Raw genomic sequence first — 9083 nt, 5'->3', positions numbered from 1 at the left:
ATAAAAGCTTTGTAATAATGTTATCCATTTTGAAATCTCATTAGTATAGTTATATCTGAATTGTCAAGATAGGGAACATGGCATAAAGTTGGCCATTAATTAAGTCTTGTGACATTGTTAGTTAGGTACAGAATAGTATGGAAATGTCAAGAAAATACATTGTTAGCATATTTTGTTAATTATTTGGTTGTGGTTTAAGGCTAGATGATGTTAGTTGCATTTTGTTCATATATGGCGTAATAATGGCTATGTTTATAATCAATAGTCGAAAGATGCTTTGATAAAATCTGTTAGGTTCACAATGTTGGAATATGGTGAATGGTGTAGGGGTATATTCATGTTATATATGATATCGTCTTATTAAAGACAACAGGTAGATTAGTTCTTTTCTTAATAACAAATGGCCTAGTTATTTGAATGCAATCACCTCATTTCTTTAAAAAATAATGTAAACAATAAGTCAACAATTTTTTTTTACGTGTAAAGTTAGTGTTTGCTAATAGTTTGCATAGGTTGAGAATAAAAATCGTTTCGATTATGTACATCCCAAACTCAATCATAAGCAGAATTAACTAAAATAATCATGCATATCGGATTAAGAACAAGTGATGTGGAAGGAGATTAGGCTTATAAATTGTAACAATTTTAAGAATGTAATATAGCATTCGTTACAAATAAAATAATGAAAATTCTTCGAAAACATCTCTTCCTTTCATAAATCAATTTTTTAGTTTCATACGCAATTCACTTTTTTGGGTATACATATATTGTATTTACGAGAAAAATGGTAGTATTAATCACACTTTGTTTATTTTTACTCCTAAAATTTGAATGGCTCGGAAGAATATAATTCACACGTAAAAATATAATCAACGGTCAACGTTTAATAAATTGTGAATTCTTTTCAAAGAATTTAAGGGCATCTCAAATGGGGATTTCTCATGATTTTCACATAAAAATAATATGGATGTAATAAACAATTTGTAAACAAATTTATACTACCATCAAGAATATTTTTGTGATTAGGGATACGTTCGCGTAACCTGATTATATTTCAAAAAACAATTCGGATTATGCGTTCGCGCAACTTCGAGCGAATATTTAATAAAAGGGATTTTTCGGAGAATAGCAAATTAATTTCCTAAAAACTCGAGATGTGCAGTTCATTGTTTAATCATAAAAGGGCGACGATGTTCTTAATTTTATTTTTAATTTTGAACGTATGGTATTTTTATAATAAAAATATAAAAATTATTATCAACCTTTTTGTGTACACGTATGCGTGGCACGATTCTCTACAATTATAAAAGGTATATAATACGAATATACGTACGCGTGATTCGTTTATATAATTGTAAACAATCTAAACAAAGGCGGTAATAAAATCGAGCAACAAGAAAAATGTATTTAGTAAATCAAGATAATTAAGCCAAGTATAAAAATGGTTAAGCGACCGTGCTAGAACCACGGAATTCGGGAATGCCTAACACATTCTCCCGAATTAACAGAATTCTTTACTCAGGATTTCTGGTTCGCAGAATGACAAACAGAGTCATATTCTCCTCGATTCGGGATTAAAACCGGTGACTTGGGACGCCATAAATTCCCAGGTGGCGACTCTGAAACAAATAAACAAATCTCGTTTCGACTGTCCTTTAATTGGAGAAAACTACCTAGTCGCCCTCGCGGGGCGGAAAAAAGGAGGCGCGACACTCACTGCCCAGATTTTTTGGAATTACTGTTCACCCGCGCGGTACTGTTCACAGACGTGGTCACTGTTCACCCGCGCAGTTACTATTCATGCGCGGGGTTACGGTTCACGCTGCTAAAAAAAATACAGCAGCAGCCACGGAAAATTGCAGCACTTTTATTTTTAATTAAAATGGCTCTAACTCCATCATACGAACTCGGAATTTGATGATTCTTATTCCTATGAGTCACAAATAATAATACGAACATAGTCCATCAATCGAAACTCAATTCGAAGCTCGTTTGCCCAGTTCAATACCCATTTCGCTAGTTAAACAATTAACTCATGTTTCGCGTCAAAAACCCAATCGCGACTTGATGAAATTAGACCAAAATTTCCAGATCAGTCCTATAATTCATTATCAAAATTCCGAAAGTCTCGAAATTAAATTTGGATCTCTAGAACTAAAAATGAACCTTTAGATCATTACATGCTTATGCTTAAAACGGTAAAAATCTTCCAAAAACTCTTCCAAAACTTATCCGAGCCTCATGGGATCCCAACAAAGTATACTAACAAGTCCCATAATATGACACAAACTTAGTTGTTCCTTCGAATCACCAAAAACAACGCAAAAATACTAAATTCAAATCGGATTCAAGCCTATGAACTTTGAAACTTCTAACTTTAACATCCGATGCCGAAACACGTCAAAACTAGTCCGAATGACTTCAAATTTTGCACACAAGTCACATTCGACATTACGGACTTGCCCCATCTTTCGGAACCGCATTCCAACCCCGATATCAAAATTTTCACTTCCGGTCGTATTTTCTCAAAAACCTTCAAATTTCTATATTTAGCCAAATGACTTCAAAATGACCTCCGGACATCCGAATTCACTTCCGATCGCGCTCCCAACTCCAGAATCACCATATGGAGCTATTCCCAGACTCAGAATCGCAAACGGATATCTATAACACTGAAATGCCTTCCAACCCAAATTTATGCAATTCTTCTAAAATACTAACTTCCACAATATACGCCGAAATGCTCACGGGTTATCCAAAACCAAATCCGGACATACGCCCAAGTCTGAAATCATCATACGAACATGCTGGAACTTTCATATCCCAATTCCAAGGTCGTTTACTCAAAATTCCAATCTTAGCCATTTTCTTCAACTTAAGGTTGCCGCAATGAAAAGTTTCTTTCCAATTTGACTCCGAATTTCCCGAAATTCAACTCTGACCATACGTACAAGTCAATATACCTGAAATGAAACTGTTCATGACTTCCAACTACTGAACGACGCGCTAGAGCTCAAAATGACCGGTCGGGTCGTTACAATATCAAGGTATATTCGATATATATAGTATAATATAGTGTATATATATATATATATATATATATAAGAACATGAAGAGCTCGGAACACAGGGACGGGTTCTTTTAGGTATTGATACACTTATAAATTGATTCATTGACTTATAACCTACTCATATATATATATATATATATATATATATATATATATATATATATATAAGCTATATTCGATATAATATTAGCTAATGCACTAATACTTAGTGCATAGTATAGTATAGTATAGTATAGTATATATATACTAAGTGTATTATATATACTAAGTGTATAGTATAGTGTATTATATAATACACTATACTATATATATAGTATAGTGTATATATATATAAGCTATATTCGATATAATATTATATATATATATATAAGCTATATTCGATATAATATTAGCTAATGCACTAATACTTAGTGCATAGTATAGTATAGTATAGTATATATACTAAGTGTATTATATATCAAGGTATATTCGATATATATAGTATATAGTATATAAGCTATATATATAAAATTTATATTCGATATAATATTAGCTAATGCACTAATACTTAGTGCATAGTATAGTATAGTATATATATACTAAGTGTATTATATATACTAAGTGTATAGTATAGTGTATTATATAATACACTATACTATATATATAGTATAGTGTATATATATATAAGCTATATTCGATATAATATTAGCTAATGCACTAATACTTAGTGCATAATATAGTATATATACTATATATATATATATATATATATATATATATATATATATATATATATATATATATATATATATATATATATATATATATATATATATATATATATATATATATATATATATATATATATATATATATATATATATATATATATATATATATATATATATATATATATATATATATATATATATATATATATATATATATATATATATATATATATATATATATATATATATATATATATATATATATATATATATATATATATATATATATATATATATATATATATATATATATATATATATATATATATATATAAATTTATATTACATATGTACATAATTTTAAATTGAATTAAAAGTAATTTAATTTTTTTAGAAATAGCGACCAACTTTGGTCGCTATTTTGGTCAAAAAGTCAAAACTTATTTTGCTACCAAAATAGCGACCAAAGTTGGTCGCTATTTTTAATTCCAGTGTCAAAATCGGGTTTCCCCTCCCATTCTTTCAAAAAAATTCCCCAAAATCTCTCTTTTCTCTCTCACACTCAAACCCCCCCCCCCTCCGACTCCCAGCAGCAGCGGCGCCACCCACGCCACCGACGACCGCCGACGGTAGCAGCTCCACCGCCGGCGACCTCCATTCCCAAGGTAGGTATCTTTCTCCTTTCTTTGTTTTTTTCGAAATACAGTGATTTTGTTTAATTTATCCATGTTAGGGTTCAAAGTTATATATTATTTGTTCAACCATATTAGAGTTCAAAGTTAATTTCTCCATATTAGGGTTTAATTTCTCCATGTTAGGGTTCAAAGTTAGCTCGGTCATATTAGGGTTCAAAGTTATATATTATTTGCATTTTTTAAGGTTCTTATTAATACATTTAATCCAAAATATTTAGTTTTACCTACTAATTTGGGGAAGAAATTGTTTGAAGAGAAGAAACCCTAAGAGTTGCACCTTTAGGATTATGTATTGGAATTTTAGTTTATAAATTAAAATTTTAGGATATGACTTGAACTTTTGTGGGTATGAGTTGAACCTTTAGGATATGAATTAAACCTTTAAGATATGAATTGAAATTTTTGGTTTATGGATTGGAAGTTTAGTTTATAAATTAAAATTTTAGAATATGAATTGAACCTTGTGGATATGAATTGAACCTTTAGGATATGAGTTGGACTTTTAGTTTATGTATTGAAATTTTAGTTTATAAATTGAAATTTTATGATATGACTTGAACTTTTGTGGATATGAGTTGAACCTTTAGGATATGAATTGAACCTTTAGGATATTAGTTTATGTATTGGAATTTTAGTTTATAAATTGAAATTTTAGGATATGACTTGAACTTTTGTGGATATGAGTTGAACCTTTAGGATATGAATTGAACCTTTAGGATATTAGTTTATGTATTAGAATTTTAGTTTATAAATTAAAATTTTAGGATATGACTTGAACTTTTGTGGATATGAGTTGAACCTTTAGGATATGAATTGAACCTTTAGGATATTAGTTTATGTATTGGAATTTTGGTTTATAAATTGAAATTTTGTGGATATGAGTTGAACCTTTAGGATATGAAATTGAACCTTTAGGATATTAGTTTATGTATTGGAATTTTAGTTTATAAATTGAAATTTTAGGATATGACTTGAACTTTTGTGGATATGAGTTAAACCTTTAGGATATGAATTGAACAATTAGGATATGAATTGGATTTTTAGTTTATGTATTGGAAATTTAGTTTATAAATTGAAAGTTTAGGATATGACTTGAACTTTTGTGGATATGAGTTGAACCTTTAGGATATTAGTTTATGTATTGGAATTTTAGTTTATAAATGTCACGACCCAAATTCCGGTCGTGATGGTGCCCAACACACTACTAGGCAAGCCCGACCATTATTCAACACTTAACCCAATTTATCAAAAATAGCGGAAAGAAATATCAATTAAGCAAGATTAAAGTACTGAAGAATTTAACAAAATACACAATATAATCTTACTAGGACCCGGTGTCACGAATCTGAGCCTCTAGAATACAGAATATCATCCTAATACACGGTATATCAAAAGTCTGATAATGCGGAAATAAAGAGATAGGATAGGAGGGAGAATATCAATGGATGCGAACGCCGTGCTACCTCGATACTCCCAGAAGCTGGATCTGCTGATCAACTGGATCTACTGAGCCTGAGACTGCCCTGGATCTGCACACAAGGTGCAGAGAGTAAAGTGAGTACTCCGACCCAGTGAGTAATAAAAGTAACTACAGTCCGAAGATAAGAAAATCCAGTAAATACACAAAGTAAGCTAAAATCCAAATATACAGCAACATGTGGAACTGAGCAGCTAAATAAGGGTATAAATAGAAATACATGAATGCAATGCAATGCATATGATGGTACATTCCAGTACCCACTGCGGCGTGCAGCCCGAGCCATCCATATTTATTTATCGTCGACGGCGCTCACTGGGGGTGTGTACAGACTACGTAGGGGCTCCTACAGCCCAAGCGCAATATCTTGGTCAGTCATTGTTACCTGACCGGTCAGCCATTGTTACCTGACCAATTTATATCATACAGTGCCATTGTTACCACTGTTCAAGTATATCATCTTGTGTCATTGTTACCACTGTTTCAAGTATATCACACAGCGTCATTGTTACCACTGTTTCAAGTCACTTTATAATCAGTCCAGGAAATAATATAATAAGCCCCTTGGGCATTTACAAAACAGAAGTTCCAGCCCGGAATGCATTTAAAAATATCATTTAAGTTTTCAACACTTAGAATTATGGCTGAGTTTGCAAAACAGCATTTAAAACCTTGGACTGAAATTAAATGATATGCAAATCATGCTAAGCAGTAATATCAATCCTCGAAGGATTTTACAAATCGGCACAAGGCCCCAAACATGGCATCAAGCCCAGTAATATCAATGAAGTATGTGTATCAATCACCAGTATAGTATAAACATCACACGGGAAGGACCAAGTCACAATCCCCAATAGTATCCGACCCCGCACTCGCCATGGAGTAAGTGTCACGCCTCAATATAGCGTTACAATGTGAAAGTCCGGGGTTTCAAACCCTCAGAATAGCATTTACATCTATTACTCACCTCAAGACGGCCAAAAGTCTACTCCGCGATGCCCTTTCCTTTCGATTCAACCTCCTCGCGCGTCGAATCTTGCCAAAACCACAAGGAATATATTACAACAGGCTAAGGGAATATAACCCAATCGAAAAGACTCGAAAAATATCGAAAATTACGAAATTTGCAAAACCCGAGCCCCGGGCCCACTTCTCGAAAAATTACGAATGTCACATCACCGGATTCCTTGTCTTGCCACGAGTCTGTACATATAAAATTTACCAAAATCGGAGTTCAAATGACCCCTCAAATCTTCATTTTAGAATTTCAATCTCAAGCCCTAATTTCTTATAATTTGGCTATGTTTTCATGGATTTCAAGGATGATTCTTCAATAAAATCATGTATTTAACTCATAAAACTTACCTCCAATCGATCTCAGTTGAAACTCCCTTCAATCCCCGTCCAAAAGCTCTCAAAATGACTGAAAATGGTGGGAAAATGACCCAAAATCGGATATAAACTCACTGCCCAGATTTTCGGAATTACTGTTCACCCGCGCGGTACTGTTCACGCGCGGGTTACTGTTCACTGCTGCTAAAAAAATACACCAGCAGCCAATTTAAATTGCAGCACAGCCATTTTTCACTAAAATGGCTCTAACTCCATCATACGAACTTGGAATTAGAAAATTCTTGTTCCTGTGAGTCACAAATAATAATACTAACACAACCTTTCAATCGAAACTCAATTCGGAGCTCATTTGCCCAGTGCGATATCCATTTCGCTCGTTAAACAATTACTCATGTTTCGCGTCAAAAACCTAATCGCGACTTGATGAAATTAGACCAAAATTTCCAGATCAGTCCTATAATTCATTATCAAAATTCAGGAAGTCTCGGAATCAAATTTGGATCTCTAGAACTAAAAATGAACCTTTAGATCATTACATTTATGCTCAAAACGGCAAAAATCTTCCAAAAACTCTTCCAAAATTTGTCCGAGCCTCATGGGATCCCAACAAAGTATACTAACAAGTCCAATAATATGACACAAACTTAGTTGTTCCTTCGAATCACCAAAAACAACGCAAAAATATTAAATTCACCTCGGATTCAAGTCTATGAACTTTGAAACTTCAAATTTTCACATCCGATGTCGAAACACGTCAAAACTAGTCCGAATGATCTCAAATTTTGCAGACAAGTCCAAAATTAAATAACGAAGCTACAGCAACTCTCGGAATTCCATTCCGAGCCTCGGATCAAAATCTTACCTATCAACCGGAATTCGCCAAAATACTAATTGCCTATTCAAGCTTAATTCTACACCGGTCATCACAAAAATATTCCGGACACACTCCTAAGTCCCAAATCACCTAACAAAGCTATCCGAACCATAAAATTCACATTTCGAGCGCTCTAACACATAAGTCAATATCCGGTTGACTTTTCCAACTTAAGCTTCCTTAAAAGAGACTAAGTGTCTCGAACCTTACCAAAATCATTCAGGAATGACTTCAAATTTTGCACACAAGTCACATTCGACATTATGGACTTGCCCCAACTTTCGGAATCGCATTCCGACCCCGATATCAAAATTTCCACTTCCGATCGAATTTTCTCAAAAACCTTCAAATTTCTATATTTAGCCAAACGGCTCCAAAATGACCTACGGACATCCGAATTCACTTCCGATCGCGTTCCCAAATCCAGAATCACCATACAGAGCTACTCCTAGTCTCGAAATTCCAAACGGACATCAATAACACTGAAATGCATTTTAAGCCAAACTGATGCAATTTCTTCTAAAATGCTATCTTCCACAATAGGCGCCAAAACGCTCCCGGGTTATCCAAAACCCGATCCGGGCATACGCCCAAGTCCGAAATCATCATACGAACCTGTTGGAACCTTCGGATCCCAATTCCGAGGTCTTTTACTCAAAATTCCAATTCTAGTTCATTTCTTCAATTTTAAGCTTTCAAAATGAGAATTTCCATTTAGATTTGACTCCAAACTTCCTGAATTTTAATTCTGACCATACACTTAAGTCAATATACCTGAGATGAAGCTGCTCATGGCTTCAAACTACTGAATGACGCACCGGAGCTCAAAACGACCGATCGGGTCGTTACAATCTCCCCCACTTAAACATACGTTCGTCCTCGAACGTGCTGAGAACTACACTAA

At 33.3% G+C, this 9083-nt stretch overlaps 1 long non-coding RNA gene across 1 annotated transcript; it reads right to left on the bottom strand.

The window, feature by feature from the left end:
- Positions 1-5744: 5744 nt before the first annotated feature.
- LOC142174797 (uncharacterized) lies at positions 5745-8312 on the bottom strand. The gene is made up of 3 exons (XR_012703861.1): positions 7318-8312; positions 6920-6987; positions 5745-6004 (listed from the first exon to the last, which is right to left on the bottom strand). It is a non-coding gene; the product is annotated as an uncharacterized LOC142174797 (long non-coding RNA).
- Between the last annotated feature and the right edge of the window lie 771 nt (positions 8313-9083).

This window comes from Nicotiana tabacum, chromosome 3, assembly GCF_000715075.1.
Source record: "Nicotiana tabacum cultivar K326 chromosome 3, ASM71507v2, whole genome shotgun sequence".
Lineage (NCBI taxonomy): Eukaryota > Viridiplantae > Streptophyta > Magnoliopsida > Solanales > Solanaceae > Nicotiana > Nicotiana tabacum.
Note: the sequence above shows the minus strand (reverse complement) of the source record. Positions and strands in the feature narration are given on the sequence as shown.